The following is a 23,383-nucleotide window of genomic DNA, read 5'->3' as shown; positions in this document are numbered from 1 at the left end:
GTTACAACAGGGTTTCCCAAATGGCAAACGCGTGGCTAGCTAATAACTTGCAGGGTGTTGCAAATACGGTTGCCTAGCTGTGCCTGCTCCGTGGTCCTCACAGCTAAGGCTGGCATTCTTCATGTACACACAGAGGAGGGAAGCTCAGGGGTCAGTGAGAGGGCCTGGGATAACATCCCCACGTTGCTTCCAGCAGTTCTGAATCAGGACAGTTCCTGGTTGCCTGCTCATTTGCAGCAGACCTCAGGTGTAAGCTCACCCTGTCCTGTGAAACTGGGTAAAGTTATTGATCTGTCCCATCAGAAGCAGCTCACCCCACTGTGGGACCTGGGCAGTGACTTACTTGTTTGGCTTTGTCTTCATGTCTCAGTCTACCCTCCGCTTTAAGCCATTGTTTTATGAAATGGCACAGATAAAAAAAAATAACCCTTTTTTGAGACAGGATCACACTCTGAAGCTCTAGCTGTCTTGGAACTTGCTACAGAGACTGGGAAAGGCTTTGAACACACAGAGATCCATCTGCCTCTCGAGTGTCGGCATTAATGGCGTCTGCCATTGCTCTTGGCTGCACTGAGAATTTGTACAAGTCTTTTAAGAATCACAAGAATACGTCTTTATCAAGCTTCTCTGCTAGGGACTTCTGATTTCCAAATTCTTGTGATCACTATCGTACAGCATGCTGTAATCCCCTCAGATTCTGAAGCCTGTTTGAACTGCCAATTCTGTGCGCATTCTGGAGAACAGGTTGACATGACAGAAACCACACTCTTTGGCCTGCATTAGCTGTGGATCTCAGGAGTGGCTCCTGATGCTGCACCCAAGGGAGAAGCTGAGAAGTGTTTAAGATTTTCTGAATGAGAGCAGCTCTGCTCCACTCTCAGGTCTAAGAAGGTCAATGACGATCTTCCATGGGAGGGAATTTGGCTCATGTTTGTCTTCTCAAGAATTCGGGAATACACTGTAGCTTGATTTTACATCCAATGCTTTAGGTCATGATAACTCTTCAGTCACAGGAAAGCCATTAGTCCATTAGTAACATGTCTACTGTTCACAGCAACCTTGGCAGTCCTTACAGATCTAAAGAAGGAGCGATGGCATCAGCGACAGTGACAGGGATAGGACTGCAGAGGACAGGCAGAGAAGAGAACCAGATCCCCATAGACACCATAGGTGTACTCTACAGGAGTGTAGGGTGAAGCCAGAGGCAGGTCCTCTCTGAGAACCAGTATACTTTATAGACAGATACATTTCTTCTTAAGCCTCCCTGTTGGCTGGGCGGCTCAAGGTTTTCTCACGGGAAGAGGACACTAGCTAGAGGTCATCACTGATAGAAGATGTTGTGGTTCCAGCCTTGCAAAGAGACAGCTAAGAGACAAAGAAGTTCCATGTCCTGCCAGTGAGCCACTGTGGAGAGGTGTATTGGTGTGTGGTCTTACGCCTACTCAGATGACTTCCACCTCTCTCCCAGAGGCAGAATCAGAAGAGCCATGAGGCTGTCCCAACTCTTTCAACTGCTAACCATCTCCTCCCGTTGGGACACTAAGGGTCCTTCTGGGTAGGCTACAGGGCCCTGCATGACTCTAAGCATGCAAGTATAGAAGGAGCAGGCAGCAGAACTATGCTAGGGCCCAGAGAACAGGATGCACCCGGGCTTCCTCCTGCCTGCTACTCCTGTGCCCTCCAGGCACAAGACAGTTGCTCACCTCCAAACCCACTCTCTCCCCAAGGCCTAGCTTCCTTCCTGTATCTCCATATGTGTCAGTAAATAAGGATCTAGTCAACGAATCCACCAGAGCTCCTCTATGGCCACCCACACACAGTCCAATGATCATCCCAGTTTCTTCGAGGAGCCTTAGTTTCCCTATTGTGCTCCAATCCTACCCCTGCCACTCTGTGCCAGTTCCTGCCTTTGCTTCCTGATCACTATCATGTACCTGCCCAGGTTGTGTGTGCATTGTGGGCTGTGGCCTTTGGGCTCCCATCCCAACCATTCTATCCACCAGACTGAGGCTGTTGCCTTCCTTGATTCTCTATGATCACATCTGACTTCCACATGCCCCGCCAGTCTACAGTGTACAGGGTTCTGTGAGAGGAGAACTGCCAATCTTGTATCAAAATCCCTCTACTTCTGGAAACTGCTATCAGTGATCTCTTGGCAGATCGCACTGTTCAATAAATAAAGGGATGGTCCTTCAGGAAAGGCTAAAACAAGTAACAACCAAAGCTCACAAGTTGTCCATGTTTGCAAATGTTAACGAATGTTGTTAAAATCCCCCAGCCACCATTTGCACGTGTCTTCCTGGCTTAGGTGACTTTCTGGGTCCTGGATGGAGTCACCCAGATCATCTCTTCCCTAGAACCAGACTCTCTACTCTCTGGACTCCTTGTGTTTGGCTCTCACAGTATTATGGGGTCTACAGGGCCTGCTCAATGATCCCAGCCTGGAGATGCTTTTGAGAAGCCCCCATCCTGGTCTTCACGTGAACCTAATCCAGGTAAATGCCCAGCTCTGAAAGCTCATGTGGTCTGAGCACGGCCATGCTCAGAACGAGGCCATGGCTGACAAGCACTCGGTGTCCCTTTGGTAGCTTGCACAGGAAGTACAGGGTGTCTGTGACACAGTTCAGCCAGAAAGTGCTCTACTTAATAACTACAATAGTTGGATAGTTTCCGAAATCCACGTCCAGCAATTGAGAAGTGTCAGAGAGCACACTGCAGAACACGGTGGCTTTCACATGCAGTTCCTGGATGCGTGCATCTTTAGAGCAAAGTCAACAAGGGGGAAAGTAGTTTTTGACATTCATTTCATTCAGTGTCAAACATTAATACAGTCTGCGTCCACTGGCTCTCCAATCAAATGACCCCTTCAGCTCCCAATGGTTCTGGGTGTTCTTGAACATTTCTAAGTCTAGAGGAAACAAAGGTGGCTACGATCTCATGGAAGGGAGAGGTAGCTGACTATGTCCGGGTCAGTGGGGGCATCTGAAGATGGGCTTTCCCTCCTGGCTGGGAAATGTATCCTGCACTGACTGTCTGAGCTCGCTTTCCTCATCCACTAAGTGGGAATAATCCCATCTGTTCTGCCAGGTTTGAGTGCCGATTCGTGATAATACCCCACGGGCCTGGCTGCCACACCGAGAGGACAAGCAGTTAGCTTCGTGCTCAGCACAAAACCACAGGCCGGGAAGATAACTCCTTATCTTCTTGTCCACAAAGAATCCTATGGGCCTATGACATTGGCTACACCCAACTACCGTTTGTCACCTTCCCCAAGTGGGAACAGCTGCAGGAAGACAGTATGGCAGCCAACCCAGGACAAGGGAGCCAGGGTAGAGGATGTCGGGCAAGGACCATTTGTGTGTTCCAGCACTGAGAATCCTAACAGTGTTCTTCTGCTCTAATATTCTGACAGGGACTCATCTTATCTGTGGTGTGCTTGAAGTGATCTTCCCTGTGCTTTAGGCTGTTGGGGAGATGAACATTGGGGCTGTTCCCAACATCCTGGTTCCACACGTCGGATTTGCTTCCTACCAGACAATGGAGAAGAGGGCAGCGTGTCCCTTTTTCTGGTTGTAGCACTCCTGGGTTTTACCTTCAGTACTGAGGGCAGAGCTCAGGGCTGTGAAGACACGAGGCAAGTGCTCTCCCAGCGGTCATACTGCCAACCCGTCCTTCCTGCTTTTGTCTATATTTTACCAACATAATACTAAATCGTCACAGAGAGCAAATGAGGCTAGAAAAGGCAACATATAACTTAGAAGGACAGAGATGGATTCAGAATTTCCTCAGAGCTGAGAGTAGCAATGATGGTTATAGTCGTATTTGCAGGGGAAACCACAAGTCATCACCATGGTGCCATTTGTAATTCCCCCAGGTCCTGACACTGAGGTGTTCTCTCCCAGCCTACTTACACACAGTTCATGTCAGCTAGGTCAGGGTTCTGGGTCTTACAGACCCACAGTTTGGAAGGTTAAATCTGGTTATCTGGGAGTGGGGGGGGGCTTAGAAATATTTTATGAATGTTTTAATTTTCTTGTCTTTTTGAATTTTTTTAAAAAAAGAAGTGCTACAGTTTCATCAAAACATTACTTCTTTACTTGTGTGGTACAAAGTATGCAGAATTGCCACGAGAAGTTTCTAAACATCACTCGTAAGACCTGTGATTCAAGAAGAACCATGTGAGCAGGAGGAAAGTAAAACAATGAAAGCTTTAAAGACAGAGAAAAGGAGTATCTTGATGAGTAAGGTGAACACGGTGTGGGCAGAAGGGGGATCACTATAAGAAAGGTGCTTGCTATGTGTCTCATAGTAGAGTGACATCATTTGAGGACTTGGATCTGAGCTAAAAGTTGAGATATTTATTTCCCGTTTCATTTGAAATTCTGTGCCAGTGAGAGACATCTTTACTGGATTGCACAAGTCAGTATACTGAGGATAGAGTATGCATTGGAATCTTGCTGGATAACTAGGCCATGCACCAGAGCACTAACTGCAGGTGGCAGGAGAGACACAAGGAGGCTTCTGTGGTTGGCTTCCAAAACCCAGGCCCTAGAATGGCTGGGCAGGCATAGCCAGAGGCACCCACCGCAAAGTGAAGAGGTGTCTGTGTTCACCAGAGAAGTGCAGAGGTATGGGAGGGAGGAAGGAAGTCTGGAAGAGTTCCATGACAAGCTTAGTCATTCTCGGAGTAGAGAGGTATGGTCCAGCTAATGAGTTTCCATCCACTGCTAGGCATGGATTGAGTGAAGAGGTTACACATGGGTGGCACACTAGTCTTTCCAGGAACATGCTTCCAAGAGCAACACATTGAACTGTTTGCTAAAACCAACCAGCAGTTGTAGACAACCAAGTTGTTGACCTGGTTCCTATATATAGTTCAGAAGTGTGCAGCTCTCACATAGGTGAGATGTAGGGTATGCTGGGTCCTTGAAATGAGGGGACATGTGCAAAGTGGAGCTGAGCTCTCTAGGTCCTAGAGGGGTCAGGTGAAGAGAACACTCAATGACTTAGCTCCTTGTGGCTCCTTGTACACTCATGAACATTCCCTCCCATCGCCAGCACTGGCTTTGTGTCAGCCCCAAAGATTCCAGAAGCCTAGGCCGAGCTTCAGGGTGGCTGAAGATAATGTAATCTCTCCTGGGACACACAGAGGGTGGATCCTTTGCTGTCCCTCCCTTCCAGAAGCCCAACGGGCTCCTGTCAGAATTCCAAGCAAAGAGTGACTCAGCAAAGAAGGGGGAGCGATGGGAAGGACGTCTGTCTTTCTGCTGCTCTCCCCACCACGAGCCCAGGCGCTGGCTCACCGTGTGTGCCTTTGTCTGAGGGGAAGCACTGACGTACACTCAGGCTGAGAAATTGGGGTTAGGGTGGTCAGCAGGCTTTTGACAACTTCACATACTGCACGAGGCCGTGAAACCCTAGTTCACAAGCATGCTTTCTTATTATAATAAGACACATCCACATCTCCAAAAGTAAGACTTGAGATGCACACGAAGCTGTTACACACCTAATAAACTGCCCAAAGAAGCTTTATTAGCATAAAGTATCAACGACTTTATATACTTAGGGCAAGTATGTTTATGGTGGAAGATACACCTAATTAAAAGTCACATGCGGCATGCATGAGCTCCCTCTATATCTTATCCTCTATAGAGCAGTGGTTCTCAACTTGCCCTATGGACCCCTTGTGGAGGGTCCAACAACCCTTTCAATGGTCGCCTAAGACCATTGAAAATACTGATATTTATATTGTGATCCATAACAGTAGCAAAATTACAGTTATGAAGCAGCAATACAAATGATTTCATGGTTGGGGGTCACCACACCATGAAGAACTGTATAGTAAAGGGTTGCCGCCTTAGGAAGGTTGAGAACCACTGTTAAGAGGGTCTGGCCAAGGAACAGCACACGAAGCCTTTGCATTGGGTGTTTCTTTTTGTAGGGAGGTCTCCAAGGCTCCTTCTCCCCTTTATTATTCTCCTCCCTCTCCTCTCTTCCTTTCTGTCTAGACTCCCATTACAACAAGAACTAAGCATTTCAAATGCTGACTACATTCTATCTTGTGTGGCCCTCAGAGCGAAGTTCTCATGGGTTAGCAACGACCTCGGTCCTAACATCTGGCCTCCAAACTTTGGAAACTGCCATGAAAAATGGGCCCGTGGAAGCAAGCACTATTCAGGCCATATCTTACATTATTAGTTCTGAGGGACCGAAGAGTCAGCTACACAAGATCACTAGGCTTCAGCTTCCTCACAAGGAAATCCAGAAAAATGCCTGTCTCTTGGCTCCACATGGTCTGAGTGACCAGAGAAGACACTCAGCCCTCAGGAAGTGCTGGCTACCCTTTGTTCAGGTACCATTACCTTTCTCTGAGCTCAGCTCATTACTCAGAAACCCCTAGCTTACTGGTACTGTCATCAAAATGTCAGATCTCTTGGGAAGAACCTTCAAATACCACATGCTTTTCCTAGTAGGGACCAGCCATTTCTTACCAGCAGGCCATCTCAGAAAGTCCTGTCCTTATCATTAGCATTTCTTTGAAATGAGAGAATTAATTTCTTCTTTTTCTGTTTTTCTCATTGTATGATTCAGGAGCTCTTTATTGGGAAATGTATAGAGATGAGTAGTTTAAGTCTTGTGCCCTTCCCAGTTAAAAATCAGATGTGTCAAGCATTTAACATCTAGGTCAATGCCACTGGTTCCCCCACCATCCCTGTAGCAGCCTGAGAGCTTTCTCTAGGTGAAGGAGCTGTGTTGAGTACCTTCCATACATTTACTTCTTTAATTCCTGGAGTAACCCTTAGATAAATACTCCCCTCCGCCATTTTACCAGAGACAGAAGTAAGACTCACAGACTTACTTCTCAACTGACTGCCCAAGGTTACCAGTGAGACTTAGCAAGCTGTGGATGCAGCCCAAGTTCATGGAACCTCATAGCCAATCTCCCAGATAACTCTCTAAGTCCTGACATGTTTTTGTTTTAAATAAACTTTCTGCTTCAAGTAACATATGAAACTAGGCCTTTCCAACAAGTTAAACATCATTGGAGGGATGCAGCCATTCCAAAAATAGGTTTGTAACCCCCAGAGGGTCACTTAAGAACATTGTAGGAGAAAGATGTGGCTCAGGAGTCTTTAGTTTGGCAGTACAATAAGAACATAGCACACCACACCCACTGTCCAAAAGCCATTATGGAGTAGCAGCAGAAATGAACCACGGGCCCTGGGTTCCTAGGGGGGCTTATTAGAAGTCATATAGGTGAGTGTAGCTAGGAAGAGACCTGTAGTAGAAATGTAGGTGATCCTCTGCCTGTTCCGAGCTACGACGGAGACAGTGTTCTGAAATCTAGGGGGCGGGGATGGTAGGCTGGGAGCCATCCTAGGGCCCTCTGGAAGCTGGAGTTCCAAGACAAGAGGAACTGTCTGAGGTGCTTGTTCAGCTGGTCACATGGTAAGAACTGGCTTTGGGAAGGAGAAGCTTCCAAGGAGGGGAGGAGACCATAATAACCCATAGTCAGAAATAGGGAAGTTTGGAGGCCAACAGAACAGGCATTTTGGAGGAAAAGCAGGATTATGAGGCAATGACCGAGAGGTCCTAGCCCCAAGGCAGATGTGTGGACCCCAGCTGCCATTGTAGAAAACAATGGAATGGCATACTTTGTTCACCACACTTCTGGAATAGCAGCCACGCAGCAGGAAGTCCTGGGCTCCCAGAGCCCAACTTCTCTATTCTGTCCTTGTCCCTCCCTGCTTCTCCTACCCCATCCTGATCTCCGTCCCCAGGAGGTGATTGTGACACTGTGCTGTGTGTCATATTGTAACTGGGTTTCCACATCCTCCTGGCTGTATGGTAAGAGCCCGTGAAGAGGAACGAGGGTGAACACTGAAATATAGGAATTGCAGGAAAAGAGGAAGCTGCTCAAGAAGCAGCCCAACTGAAATCAAAGAACTGTGGAGAACTGACAGAAAGGGAAGTAAGAATAGGGAATCATGCCGGGGCTTAGCAGAGAGCTTGTGTCACACACAACACACACATGCACACAGACACGCAAATACAGGTCCATGCACAGATACTGGTATACGTGCCTTACACACTCAGACACAAGGAGATGCAGACATAGGTACAGCCAGAGGCACAGGAAAATATATATACCCAACATACATACAAGCACATATACACACCACACACACACATACACATAATAGGCATGCGCACAAAAGATTATACAACAGCAAACATGCCATTAGACTTACACAGATGCAAAAGTACAAGAGACACATGCACACATATATCTTCTCACACACAGGCATGTGCACATGTATCTATACACACAGCCTTTCTTGAACTTAAAATGAGAGTTTGAGCTCTGCATTCCTACTCTCCACAGAAGAGTATAATGACCACCTTAGTCTCGCAGGCTGAGAGGGACCACTCAACGGTCCCTGCACATCGGCCTCTATCTGTTATTTAATCCTAAAATCTAGAACTCTTAATACTTCTGGTAGGCCACTCAGGTATTTTTTTCTCTTGAATTTAAATAGCCAGAGTAAAAACCACAATAAGATCTCCTTACATTATAATAAAAATCCAGTGTCAGGACTGAGACAAAAAAAAATCAAGCAAACAAATAGCATCAAAAATACACCACTGAAACAGAGAATGTAAGTATATTTAGAAAGGGCACATTTAGAAACCTCGACGACTTAGGTTTTGAATGGAGAGAACAGATGAAAGAGAATATCCTAAAACAATGAGAAACATTCCAGATCGACTTGTTTGTCTGTGGCACTCCGCTTGTGGAGATAATCAGCGAGCACAGAGTTGAGTCAAAGGCAGCCCACCGGTAGAGTGTGGACATCACGAAAAACAAAGTCCTTATCTCACATGTCCACAGGCTAGTAGCAGAGCTAGTGGGCCTCACTGAGGAGGTGAGAAAGCAAGCAGCCTGGTGCAAATGGAAGGCAACCTCACCACTGTTTTCCTCTCTGTTCTCTTCCTTTAGTCCCCAGGCCCACCAACCAGCTGCTCATAGCTCAGGAGATCTGATGAATATGTATTCAAACACACAAAAGGTAGACACGGCCCTCTAACTCTTCTGTGGCAGAGGGACTCAGCACAGCCCAGGAAACAGTGCCCTTCAGACAGATGCTAGGAATTCTTCTTTCTCTGTATCCTCCACACACCCTGGCTCAGTCCCAGGCTGGGTCTCAGGGTAAAAGGTTCTGGGTATAAGGGTTATTGGGAGACTGTGCTCTCAAAGAAGTCAGGCCAAAGCTGTGGAACGTGGAACGTCTTGGGGGAGAAATACTACAAGAATTGTTGAAACTCCGTAAGAGATGAAATGTTAGCATCTCACTAAAAATTTAGATATTTATGTAAATAAACACAAAAAATAATAAAAGCAATACAGTTGAAAACTCATATTGGGGCAAAGCCACATCAACCATGTCCTTGGTCATCACTCTGCCCCCACAATCCCTGGGACCCCACTGATCACCTGAGCTTAGCTGGCTGGGCTTATCTGTGCCGTTTGTGACCAGAATACCCTAACTGTCATGCAGATGCCTTAACTTGTGTCACCGGGTGTAATCATGTACCATGTTGATGTCCTACTTGTGTCATGTCACTTAGGTAGCTTAACCACTCTAAGCAGGACATCATCGCTTGTGTCCCATGGTCACTTAACCTGTGTTACCAGAGACTGCACTAGATTGTCAGCCATGCTACTCGGTGACATGCACAGTGGCCTGGGAGAGGTGGCAAAGCTTGTCATTGCCAGTGTTGGGGGAAAGGGCCGAGGTCAGGAAGATCAGGCCTATCTTATCCAACTACCTGGGAAATCTTGAAGGAAAAAAGCTGCAAATTTACCTGCTGGTGTAGGATTGCATACTCTCCCAGCCAGCGAACCTGTCCCGAGGCGGCCTCTGGGATTCTCACCCTTTTCTTGTCCCGTACTCTTATGAAACAATCTGACAGTGGAAGCAGGGCAAGGCCACACATCACCTGCAAGCACCATTTCATTCTCCAGGAACAAAGATCAAACAACCTGAAACGGTTGAGGGGAACGGGCACTGTATGGAGTGTGCAAAGTTACACTCTGCAGTGAATAAACATTCATGTCCATGTTACGGATGCTGCAAGGTCAAGGAAGGGTTCCAGGCAAAACACGTTCTTAACAAACACAGAGACATATCTGTACATCACCTAAGGGGGTGCTTGAGTTTCGTGTCAACTTGGAGGCATCTGCCACTTTTCTGTTTAGTCCGGAAGAATCCAAAGACAGCGGAGGCTGAAGGTGGCAGCCTCATGGGCTAGTGCTGCTAAGTTAATATGCACGCTCTTGAGAAGGGCAGCAGATCCGCAGATGGCCCGGCCCCACCCCTCTGCTCACTCAGTAATTCACATCCATCTGCACCTTGCAGTGAAGAGCCCCAGGATGGGAAAGAGATGACAGTCAAACACCAGGACAAGTGAAGTTCCGAACTGAAACTCATGCGTTTCCTGCCAAATCCCTGAGACGCCCACTCTGAGAATGAGGACCCTGCTTGACACACTGTAGTGGGGGGGGGAGACAGTTTCTTATCTAATCTTCAGCAGCTTAACAGACAGAACTCAACATGAGAACAGAGAAGACAATTCAGAGCCAGGATTACTCAGGCGAGGCAACTTATCTTTGGTGGAGTGCAGGACCTGTGGGGCCAGGGTCCTAACCATCTCAAACTTGAACAGAAGTGAAAGGTTCAGGCCAATACCCCTGGTATATGGGAGGCAAGGGGAATGCTTGCTGAAGGAGTGGATAAATGAATGGAGTTGTGGGAGCAGGGCTCAGTTGTATACCAAGCATGCACAGGTGCTGGTCTCACTCAACATCATTATCAATAACTATATATGACTTTAAAGACTGTTGGGGCCGGAGGTATCAAGCACATTCAATGAAAATTCTTTATGCACAGTGGTTCAAGTCCAGCGGAAATAGAATGAGCAAGATTGCATACTTGAGAAGGTTTGGTCTGGAATACCATGCCCACCTCAGTACAGACTAAAGAGACTCTGTGGTATATAGGGAACACGAGAGCTTGTGTGTCAGACATGGCACAAGAGTGCTGAGGCGATGAGGAGCTCGATGAGTGGCTATGGCATCAGATACTAGGGGAATAGCCATCCCTGTCCACAGATCTGTGCAAAGATAGCTTCGAGTGGACGGCAGCTACGTGCAAAACGCACGAGTCCCAGGCGGGACAAGAGTGTGACACTGACTTCCAGAGCCATGCTACTGGGAGAGTAGATGTGGAGCAAGCATAGAGCAACCTGAGATTAAAAACAGGAAATGGGTGAACCGAGTGCCCCTTCTGGGAAATGATGAAATGAAATGGGTTTCAACCTTAATGTGTAACCATGAAAGGCTGAGTTCAATCAAGGTTGCTAAGCTGTGTGCCAGGGCATCCTTTTAAACGCAAAACCCTTATTGTTACTATGGTCCAGCCCACTCCTCCAGTACCACGAGAATACACACAACTATTCACCACATCACAAAAACTACCTAAAAAGGGTTCAACTCCTGAACAATTGCAGAATGGTGGATCATTCAGGGTTCCTCAGCCTGAACTCGCAGAGTTCATTAATAGTCAGTGACTACAATGTTATCCAGAGACGTTTGACACATCACACAGATTAATTGAACAACTGGGAATCTGAGAGAGAACGCCTTGGTCCAGAAGCAGCGTTGACGTTTATGAAGCAGGTTTGAGACCTGAAATTGTGTCAAGTGAATGCACACTCCGTGTTTTCTAACCCTGGCTCCAGGCTAGCTGCCCGTGGCACCGCCCGTGACTCACTTGCACCCAGCAAGGTAGATGAAGACCAGAGACCAACCCACCCAGCAAGGCTTTCCTACAGACGGACAACAGGGCAGTTGAACGAATCGTACCAAAGATCTACATTTATGAGTAACCCGTGCAAACGAGAGGGATGGAAAGGCTAGAAATGATGGGAAGTCTAACAGCACAAATATTTTTCACACTTAAGTGACACATTTCTTAAGGTCAGGAATGAGCAGAGCTCTCTGTGGGCAAGGTTAGCACCTCAGGGCAACGGTGAGCAGCACTGAGTTCCTGAGGGTCTGGAGTACGGCTGTAGGGCCCCTCACAGCAGATGCTCTTTAAAGAACATGGCAGAGAGGTAGGAGGCAGTTCTGCTTTGGCGCACTAGATTTCTAGAAGGGTGCAAACCAAAGCTTGCAAAGCTCCTACAGCAGCCAAAGGGTCTGGGCCGGTGGTGAGGAGGAAGGTTCGTAGGTCTTTGCATGGTATCAGGGACCAGACTCGAAGCTCACGGGACAAAGTACAGAATACATCATGGCTTCATCTGGTCAAGTATCCAAGTATTTCAGACCTGAGTTCTGAGACTGACAAGACAGCCCAGTTACTCAGAGCAACAAACCCCCAAGTCGACCCCAGGGCAGCCACTCTTTACATAACTTGCACTGCTCATGCTCCCCGTAGCTGATGAAGTACTTCTTCTCATTGGGGAATCATTTTTGCCTCTTCAAATTGGCTTCTTTTATTTCGAATTGATTCCTTCAGCCCTACGACTCTCTGAATGCCTTTATAAAACGAAACACACACAGGCCCTCCCGTTTTGAGAGCCTTGACCCCATTGTACCTGGGTGGTGCTCAAGTGTCCCGTGCTTACTTTCAACCAACTGCATATGCATAACATACCCACTCTTCATGTTTTCACAGTAGTGGGGATTGAGCCCAGGGCCTTGCACAAGCTAGACAGGTGCTCTACCGCTGAGTCAGACCTAGCCACTCAAAGCTGTTAACATGTCAGAATCAGGACTTTCAGTGTGACGGTTTCTCTACTCCTTTGCAAGACAGGGTCTTGCTAGGTAGCCCTGGCTGGCTCTGAAATCACAATCCTCCTGCCTCAGCTACGAGTGGTTTTAATAAGGATGAGTCATGCTCTAGGATTTCTGGGAAAAGTCTGTGACAGAGCGAATGCCTTAAACTAGGGATCATCTGATCATGAGAAAGCTGTCCAAATCACTCTCAACAGTATGTGTTCTGGGTGCCTGTTCACACCCGTGGAAGACAATCCCCGGCTCAAGCCTTCCTTCATGAGCTTTAAGTCACCCTGAAGCCAAAACCGGCAAGCCAGTCTCTGCCACATATGAAGATACATAATATGGCATTACCATCTAGAGACCCTACATCTGTCTCATCAAAACTGATTTCTCTCCTTGCTTGTTGTGTGCATTGTGTGTGTGTTTTTTCCCCTAATATCCTGCCCCCTTGGAAAAGCTCATGTTTACCTCATTCACCCCCATCTTCCTCATTATATGCCTGGCAAGTGTGTCCCCAACAAAATTAGATGGCAGACACCTGGCCTCAGAATAGCATTTAACAAATATTTGTTCTTTGGATAGTAAGGAAGATTATGAACACTAGACTTAAAGGAAAAGTCAGTAACAGCCTAAAGAATTAGACAACGTGGCTTCATTGTCCTGTGAGATCCAACGATCAGAAAACTAAGCCCTTAGTAACCAAGTAAGCAAGCATGGCGACTGGCACCTCTATCCCGTGACCATTCTTTCAGTCTGTGCCCAGTGCTTGGAATCTGCCTGTCTCCAGCACAGAGGCAAGGTTTCCTACGGCAGCCGTATGCCACACACCCCATGTGCTACCTTTCCCTGTAATTAGTTGTACATTGTTCAGAGTGATATCTCCCTAGCTTCTGTGAGACATTTTACTGAGACATTTTACTGAGAGACTGGACATCTATTAAAGGTTGAAGCTCGTTGAAGCTGCCCCATCCTATCTCGTTTAGTTTACTAAGGATCTACCCACAGATACGTTGTTGACTGCAACCGTATCTGGTACAGTGGTCTGGTTGGTTTGTTCTTGAAACAAAATGGTAGCCCAGTTTATTGTTTCAGTGAATGGGGCCCCCCTGCTTTCTGTGGGTGATATCCACACTGTTAAAAACCACTTCATTCTACAAGTGTTCATGCCATAGTGGTTGGGGAAGCAGCACCTTTTAAAGGTGCATTACCTCAAAGAATATATCCCAGGTAGCTTTCTGAGCATGCCTACCCTGTCCCTGCTTTCTTTCCTGAAATGAGAATTTCACTAACAGCCCAATTATGGAGCATCTCTGTCCAGCAAACCTCCTCCTATCCTGGTTGGGACACATGTGCATCTGAAGAGATTGTGTGGCACCTCTGGTTGCAACAGTTTGGGACCTTAACTTTTCTGACAAACTCAAGCAATTTTCTCCCAGCATTTACCAGTGTGGAGGTGTGAGCGACAGATGGGAAAGTAGGGCAAGGGCATTATTGTCTTGGAGATGCTCCTCGCACACAGCAGAGAATGCTGGGATTTATGAGACTCTTTCTAAACCCAAAGCCAAATATTGACATCTTGATTATAGGAAACATTCTGCCTTCCTGGCCAGCTCCTATTTCTTTCAAGCGAGCTTCCCTGGCCTGAAGAATGGGTGAGGAACTCCATCAGCACCAAGGGAACATCACTGAACACAAACCAGGAGGGCTGTACCAACAGCCACAGCCACCTCTCCACTCACCATTATTACCAAGCCATCTTTCTACCTGGTTCCCCTTTCCCTTAACCTTTCTAAAAACTCTTTGTGCGTTGATAGGAAACCATCTGGTCTTGGATGATCTGACACATGTGCGGCACGGAACCAAACCTTTCAACGGATTCCCAGAAAACATGGATTTCAGGAGAAAATCAATTTGCTAAAGTGAAAGTAAAACTCAACTGAAGACTGGATGGAGAAATCTCCTTGCAAAAGAGACTTCACTGGAATGAGAGAACTGAAAAGCTCGAGGGCAGTTGGCTGTTTTCACTCCTTTAACTGAAGTGTGTCAGGTGTTTTGGATCCTCTTAAAGAACTGGATTCTGAGTGGTTAGAAAGCATGGCTTTGGCAGTAAGCTTGGCCCATGAGCCTTTTCCTCTGCAGGTGTCTGTGTTGTCTGAGGGAGCAGGGATCAACGCGGAATCCTTAGCAGTTCAGCAATGCTAACTTCATCATTCCCACATTTTATCCACAGATTATCACACTATCAAAACAGCGGAAAGGGATATTCCAGCCATCTTCAGAAGTAGAGACTAAGAACCTCTAAGGGCAGGGGCCCTGTGTTATTCTACAGTACCCATGTGTCTGGCAATTGCAAAAGACCTCCAAAGACTGAGTTGGGACACCTTAAACTAAGCCAGATGAAGACAAGAAGATCCCACTGTCCAGCTAAGTATCAAAGCTTCCAGAATGCAAAAGATCTTCATGTGTCCTCAGACTTCTGCTGGGGGAACTGTTTCTGAGCTGCAGATCAACAAGAGACAAGGGATGTGGCTGCAACACCCCCTGCCCCCCACACACATTTCTTCGAGGGTGAGGAGGTAGCCTTCCTACTCAGCCTTCTATCCTCAGAACTGTAAGAGTTTACAAACAATGAACATGTGCTTAAGAAGCCACAAGTCCACGGATCATTATCCACGAACCCTTTGGATTCATGCTAGCTATGGTATGCCACCACATTGATGTAAGAGAAGTGCACATGGGCAAGCACCCTCCAAAAAATGAGAACGGTGAGATGATGCAGACAGAAGCAATGGATTCCAGATGCATAGACTTAGCTTGATGCTTGATGTCTCGTCCCCCATGCTGCCAGCACCTACAGTGAGTGACCTGCCTGTTAATGGATTTAAATGGATGTCTGAGTTCACATGGGGTCCGGGTGGCCTTTTATGCAGTGTGTTTCACGGGAATAGGGGCCTTTTGGCCCAGAAGCAACACAATATTGCCCACAAGCTGTGGTTATGTTTGCTTTGCGCTGTGGGTACAGCGCATGGGAGAAAAGCATTAACATCAAAGCTAATGGTGTATATTCACTGTCTGTTTCATCCATGTTTGGACAGAGGCTATTACGTTAATGTATTGCTTAATAACATGGACATTCCTGAAGTAGAAATTCATCCTGAGGTGGTTTCATACCCACATGGTCATCCAGTGTGTTAAGTACAGACACAGACGGCTATGACCATCAATGGGACTGTCACACATGTGGTTGGTTCACTGGTGACTCAAATGTCATTTTTCTAAGCCATGACAAATTTTTGCCTTTCCCAGGAGAATAGTCATACTACTATCAGAGAAGTCAATAAAAGCAGCTATGAACTTCACTACACCTACAACTATTTCGTAACTATTTAACTGAATTCTAAGTGTCTAAAACCAATAGAATAGTTTGCAGCACAAACTATATTTTTCCATATTTTATTTCTCACTCAACTCTCTATCCCTGCACCTTTCCTCTTTTGTATCAAAGGGCAAATTCTGAGATATCTTCTTACTTGGCTTCTGCCTAATAGGGTACCTGGACAAGTGTCTGCCTTCAGTTGTCTCTTGAGTTGTCTAGAATGCTCAAGCCACTTAGAACACATCCCCCCTTTAGCTCCAAGTCTGAAGAGCATCCAAAGGCAAGACATGGTGTACACTTAACTCTTTAAAGGAATGGTTCGTGTCCACCTGTGACTCTCCTAACACTCCAGGGTTACTCATGACCCACTGATTGGTTCTTCCAGCCATGCAAACAACCAAATTTTGATGATAATGTATCTACGATCAAATGTTTGAAGAATGTCGAGAAGAGGAGGGGGAGAAAGAGCTGGAAGAAGAGGGGGGAGAAAAGAAAGAATGAAAGAATAAAGGAAGGAGGGAGGGAAGGAAATTGGAAGTAGAAAGAGGGAGGGGGCGAGGGTAGAAGAAAAGGAGGGAAATAATGAGAGGGAAAAGGGTGGGCATAAGGGAGGGAAGGGAGAAGGAATGAAGGGGAGGGAGGGAAAGAGGAAAGAAGACTGAGAGAGAAAATGGAAAGATGGGTGGAAGGGTGGGAAGTGTGGGGGAGAGGTAGGGAGGGAGAATCATAAGACAACAATACAAAGCCACAACGACAGATCCTATCTCTGCGCTCTGGATCCTGGCGAGCTCAGGAAACCCAGCAGTCACATGCACAGAGACACACCCTGTCTCCTGAACGGTAAGAAGTGCAGTGGGCAGTGTCGTGCAGACATCTGTGAAGGCTGGGGGCATCGGGTAGGCCCAGGTGTGGGAGTGAAGCCCGAGGGGTGGAAATGCCAGAGACACCCATGTCTGGGCCTTCAGAACCGCAGTGGGTGCTGAGGCAAATCCCAGGCTTTATTTTCAGCTTGCAGGAAGGAAGCCGGCCTCTATCTCTCCCTTAAAAATCCTCCCCAACACACCCTTTCCTCCCTGTTGCCTCCTCAGGTTGCAGCAGTGTTAATTCTTCTTAGGAAGTAGCAAGAGGATTCAGTGGCCGCCATTTTCACAGCAGTCATAGTGTGTCTCTGAGACTAGGTTTGGTGGGAGCTGATACGTATGGCATTCTGGAATGTGCCTTGTTTATGAATCAACTGTCGTGGTTTGAAGATATTTCATCAAATGAACAGGCTCACAACAGGAGAACACAGGGGTACAATGAAGTGATACAAACAAAAGCCAGAAGTTTTCCCTGTCTGTCACATGGTTGTCAGCCGGGCTCAGGGAAGTGGATGGGCTTTCCAGGTTCCTGCTCTTTGGGTGGAAGCAAACGCCTACGGGACCCACTGCTAAAATGCTGATGCTGAACGGAGCTCGACAGCACAAATGGGCAGGACAGACACTGAGGGAAATATGGAAGAACTAGACTATAATACTCAGCAAGCATTCACACCGTATTTTCCTACAGTGTAATTATATGTTTTTCTCAGGAACCATCAAGATCCACCTGCCCTAGGGCTGAGGCTACATCTCAGTGCTTGAGCGCAGCACTGGGAAAAAAAAAAAAGGCAGCCCCCTTCAGATAGCTGGCTTCAACCCAAACGGAGATATGATATAAGCATCAAATACACACTGGGCTCAAACACTCAGTCCAAGGGAAAAGTACAAGTTTTCAAAACACAAAACAAACAAAACAAAACAAAAGGGGGTACATATTTGTAATACTATTTGGGTATATTGACTAAATAAAATATAGTAACATTAATTTTGCCTGTGTGATCATTTTCCTTTTCAGGGGAAAAAAATATCCTTTCTCTAGGGAATTCAGAAGCAGCTGGCACCCAGGTTACTGCGTTTCTAGCTGACAGTGCTCCACTAAGACAGGCAATTGTGCACGGCATAGATGTATTCCAGAAACACCGGCTACCCCCTCATCTCAGACGCCTGACCCAGACAGGGACTGCTCCTGGTTGAGGTGCTTCAAAGGCTTGAACTAAAGGTGAGCCCATCTGTCTGTCCGGGGGATGACAGCAAGTGTGGGCTTGCATGTGGTATGTAGGCATGGGCAAGGGCGAATATTCCAGAGGCATTCCACCAATAACAAAAGTAGTTTGTGAACTATAAAAAAAAATACACCGAGGAATGCAAACCCTTGACAGAAGTAACACTCCTCCAAAATTGTAAGTAAACGCACTTGGCTTTACCGCAGTCCAGCATCAGCCTCTTAGGATTAAAGCCCCCGATCTTAAGTCTCAGCTTTCTCTCCCCAACACTGACGTCACTAAAGGCTGTTCCAGCTGTCATCCTGGGATCAAACAAGTGGTCACCACACCAGGCAATAGTTAATTGTCATCATTACGCATTGTGGTGCCAACAGAAGCCAAGAGAAGCGTCCGGGGTGGGGGTGGGGGGGTCACCGCTGGTTCTTATTTTTATTGCGACCAAGTTCAAGCGGAGTGCAGAGACACGGTGGTGAAAGCAGTCAGCATTTTGCCAGGTTCTAAGAATAATAACAATAATCATATGGCTGCCTGCGGGGCTGTCATAAAAGTCCTTTTCTCATTTCAGCAGGGTGGTTTCGCTTCTAGGGTAACGGTCTCTCATTTGGAAAAAGTCAACGTTCACAATTGCCTGGGCCCTGCCGGGCAGCAGGAGTCGGCTTGGATGCCGTCCACGGATCACATGATCACACCTCATACCCTGCTGGGTGGGGAAGATGCTGGATGTTCAGTGCTTCGCTGGAATCCTGGCCTGGTGACTTCAGTGGAAATCGACAGCCTGCAGCCACATCCCCTGTAGGGGAAGTGCTCTCCTGGCAGCTAGCCTTCCCAAGACACACCCCAGTCCTGTGCCAGAGATGCCTGCCTTGACCTTACTCCTAACAGAGGCGGTGGGAATGGCGCTTCCACCACACAAGTGAGTTCCAGCAAGTGTGGTGCTTCAGGGTCCCCAAGAGTCCCAGGTCCCTCCACCTTAAGATGAGCTTTTGATCATGCTCTCCTCATTTGCATACTGCTAAGTCTGACTGAGGAAGTGTCTTTACAACCACCGCAGGTGCAGGGAGCAGTGAGGGAAATCAGCTCTTGATCTGCCTGTTGACAGCCCAGTGGAACACAGCCGATGGATTCCACACAAGTGCTCTCTCGTCATGACAAGGCAGAGGGCCATTGCTGAAGGAGGCCCCATTTGTGATACCAGTGGCAGAGAGCTGCTGGGAGCCAATTGTTGTGAGTCAAATTTGGCCTTTACTGCACAAATAGCTATCCAAAAAATACCCCCCCCCCACACACACTTCAGTGTCCTGATAGGAAAATCATTATCAAGCCAGCTCTCAAATCCCAAACTGAACTAAAACAAAACAAAACAAAAGAGCCCTAACTCGTAGCATTGGCCAAGTGTCTGTGGTGTAATACTCCTAGCCATGGTGAACTTCAAGTCGTGCGTTAGCACTCTGGCAGGGTGAGCGGCTCTATTGAGGTCAGCTGACTCTACCTGGCTCCTTGCTAACTGGAGCATACATTCTGAATTATTTCATATCAGAGAGAGAGAGAGAGAGAGAGAGAGAGAGAGAGAGAGAGAGAGAGAGAGAGAGAGAGAGAGCCCAACAAAAGGTTTAAGATTCTGAGCAAATCTGTGATCTGTTAAGACTCTCTGGTAGAGGTCAGAAGCTGGAACTCTCAGGGCCCGAGGAGGCCAGTTCCTCCATTCCCTTCACCTCCCCTTGCGGGCATCTGCACGGAGCTCAACTGCTGCTTCTGTGCTACGCGAAGGGTGATGGGTAGAGCCTGGTGTCTCTACTCAAATCTTTCTACTTTTGCATAAAAGGAAGGGAAGCTCTTTTTTTTTTTTCTGGGTTATATTTATACTTCCCAAATCAGAAAAAAAATGTCCTAACCAGATAGGAGGACAGGTGGCAACTGGCAACCACAGCACAAAACCTGTTTTTTTTTTTTTCCATTTCTTTCCGAAACCCTATGCAGAAGGAAAGTTAACGGAATGTCAGTTGACTGCTCTGCGCACAGAGCCACTGACTCTTTCAACACACAGAGAACAAAGCAGAAAATAACACTGAGACCAAACCCCAGAAACAGAAAGTAGTGTGTGTCTCTCCGTTCCAGAGCCCTTTAATCTCGGACTCTTCTTCATCGCTCTCAGTAAATGAAGGGAGCACGATTTTTGAATTTCACTGGACAGAGTACAGTGAAGATAAGATTGATGTTGGGTTTTATCTATAGGAACAAACTGCTTTGCACAATTAACCTGTATCTTCGGAGACCCAAAGGAAAAAAGAAGGCCGCACGTTCGAGGGTGGGGCTTGCCCACCAGTTTTGGTTTAAATTCTCTGTAGTGGGTGCTTTTAATTTCTGCGTTGGGCTTGGGAACGTTACCGATCACAATGGAATGTCTTAGCCAGCTGAAGAGGTCCTGTGTGAACTCGAAAGCTCTTGGGTGTGGGAGACGCTGAGGGAGGTGTGGATGACATTTGAATCAGCTTCTCACCTGGGGGGACGTGTGGGTATCACAGAGACCTCGGTGGGTAGCACCGCTGGTCGCTGGTCGATGTGGCAGGGACAGCCTCCCACAAAGGCTCTGTCCCCTCTCCCCCAAATAGCAGCTGTGCTGCTGTGAATCAGCGTCTGAAGGCACCGAGCATCAGATCTCGCCATGTGTCCTCTTGGAATCCTCTTGCCTGACTGTTCCCTTCCCTTTCCCACCCCTCATAATAAGGCACCACCATCATTCCATCCACATTGCTCTACCCTAGGGGAAAACGTGCTGAGGATCCCTCAGGGAGAGAATCCAGGCCAATTCTATCTGTAGGATGAGGTGTGAAGATGGACTCAAAGCTAAAGGGTCCAGGAAGCTCTCTTTTTGGTCAATCTTCAGAAGCAAGACCCAAAGAGAGGGAGAGGTGCATCATGGGAAACACCCTGCTTGCTTCCCGGGGATCTTTTAGCTCAGTCTGTCTTTTCCCAGTCTTTCCTACTTTCTGCATTTTTCTTTTCTTTTTTTCTTTTTTCTTTCTTTCCTTCTTTCTTTCTTTCTTTCCTTCTTTCCTTCTTCCTTCCTTCCTTCCTTCCTTCCTTTCTTTCTTTCTTTCTTTCTTTCTTTCTTTCTTTCTTTCTTTCTTTCTTTCTTTCTTTCTTTCTTTCTTTCTTTCTTTCTTTCTTTCTTTCTTTCTTTCTTTGACAGGGTTTCTCTGTGTAACCCTGGCTGTGCTGGAAATCACTCTGCAGGCCAGGCTGGCCTCCAACTGAGAGATCCTCCAGCTTCTTCAGTTAAAGGCTTGTGTTACCACACCTGGCCTCCTTCCTGCTTTTAAATCCTCTCGTCCTAAAGCATCAGCCTAGGAATCCTCCCCTTCAGCCAGCAACTCTCTCAGCTCATGCGCCCACCCCATCTGACTTGCCCGCCCTTCCCCATGGCTAGCCTCCCATTCATTCCCTGTCCATCCATCTGCCTGGACAGTCTGGTTTCTGCCTGTGACTTTTTGAGCTACTTCGGGGAAATGCACCCCTGGCTCAAATTCTCCTTGGATGGCACTTCCTAAGCTCTCTTTGACCTTTGCCACTTTTGTCACATGTCCTCTCTGTGTGTGCCCGAGGTTCCCTCCCTTGTCTTATTCAGCTGACTCTATGTACAGATGGAACCTCCATCCCTACGTTCCAACTAAGCCCCTGGCTCAGAGTGACCAGGGTTCTATCTTGATAGCTGGATTACCATCGCTGTTGTCACAGTCACTGTAGCTGGTCACTACACCGGTGGACCTATACCAAGTCAGTAGACAAGCCCCACCTCCCCCTGCCTTCTCCTTACCCGCACTGCCTGCTGGCACAGGTTCAAACGCCCTTCTGTGAGACCAAGACTCCCACAGCTGCTATCGTGAGAACAAACTCTACTGTGTAGAGCACCTGGAGCTGTCACCTGGGCCACTATGCTGGGAGGGGCCCCTTGCCAGCACCACTGCTCGCACCCGAGACCGAGATGCCGGTCCTCTCGCGCCTCTACCCTTCTGCTTCTCAGCATCCTTCCCTCTCTCCTCAGCTCTTCCTACAGTCAAAGTAGGGCCGGCTCCCTCTCATATGCCTGCATAAACCAGCTGCTCCAAGACCCTGAACCCCTCTGTGAACGCCAATCCTCAGCCCAGTTAGGAAGAACTGTTCCTTGAATATATTCTCTGAGAAAAACTCATTCTTGTGAGTTTATCGTTTTGTCACTGTCACACAGGCATCACAGTTCTTCTTCAGCTGTCAAGGTTTCCAAGGCAGTAGCGAGCCCATCTTATCCACTCAAGGGCCCTAGGAACAGTTCTGGGATGAGTTTGCCTCATCTCTGAGGTCCAGACAACCTCCACACAGCTGGGGGCCCAGCCAAACAAAGTCTACACAAATACTAAAATGAATTCGGCAGGGGTTGGGGCCGGGCTGTGCTTTGCATGTAAGTAGCTCTGTTTTGGGTCAGATACTAGAGGGATTTCAGGGTTCCATGGTCAGCAGTCTAAAAATACAAGCCAGTGAGTGGGTTGTAGGGTGACCTTTGTGTACAGGAAGAGGCTAGCCCACAGTGCGAGGCCATGTTCTCCCCAACCATCCATTAGCATATTTGCCTCCATTCTCTCTCCACCAGGGCCTGGCAGAGCTGGCTTAGGCCTCTTATACCCAGGAGTTCCAGTTAATGCCTCAGACAGGAAGTCAGTGAAGTTCTTTCAGAGTCCTTGGGTTGTGCTCTGTTGGGACCCAGAGTGTGATTTCATGTCAGGCTTAGTGTCAAGGCCCCATGTCACTTGCTAATGAAATCTCAGGCAAAGGGTTACCCAATAGAGACGACATGTAATTTTTGTCACTGGCACAACAGGAGTTATTGACATTAACATTATGTCATTAGCCACATCATGAGTGTTGGCTGGGGTGAGCGCCATGCCAGGGTAGAACTTGCATGTGTTGCTTAGGCAAGGTAAACCCTCATCTCCTTGGTGCAGAGATGGCGGTCACTGCAGAGCGGGTGGGCTTAGGACACACCAGATCCAGGGCCACTTACTCTTTGTAAAGCATCTAGTTGAAAGTCAGACTCTGCAAGAAAACA

General features: G+C 47.4%; 1 protein-coding gene and 1 long non-coding RNA gene across 52 annotated transcripts in view; one reads left to right on the top strand and one right to left on the bottom strand.

Annotated features, from left to right (window-relative positions):
- Ikzf1 (IKAROS family zinc finger 1) overlaps positions 1-23,383 on the bottom strand; it is an 88,887-nt gene that overhangs the window by 36,064 nt on the left and 29,440 nt on the right.
- On the top strand, positions 15,430-20,715 carry LOC148001453 (uncharacterized). The gene is made up of 3 exons (XR_015637557.1): positions 15,430-15,700; positions 18,096-18,299; positions 18,869-20,715. It is a non-coding gene; the product is annotated as an uncharacterized LOC148001453 (long non-coding RNA).

The sequence above is a fragment of the Rattus norvegicus genome, chromosome 14 (assembly GCF_021556685.1).
Source record: "Rattus norvegicus strain SHRSP/BbbUtx chromosome 14, alternate assembly SHRSP_T2T, whole genome shotgun sequence".
Classification (NCBI taxonomy): domain Eukaryota; kingdom Metazoa; phylum Chordata; class Mammalia; order Rodentia; family Muridae; genus Rattus; species Rattus norvegicus.
This window is presented reverse-complemented; position numbering and strand designations above follow the sequence as displayed.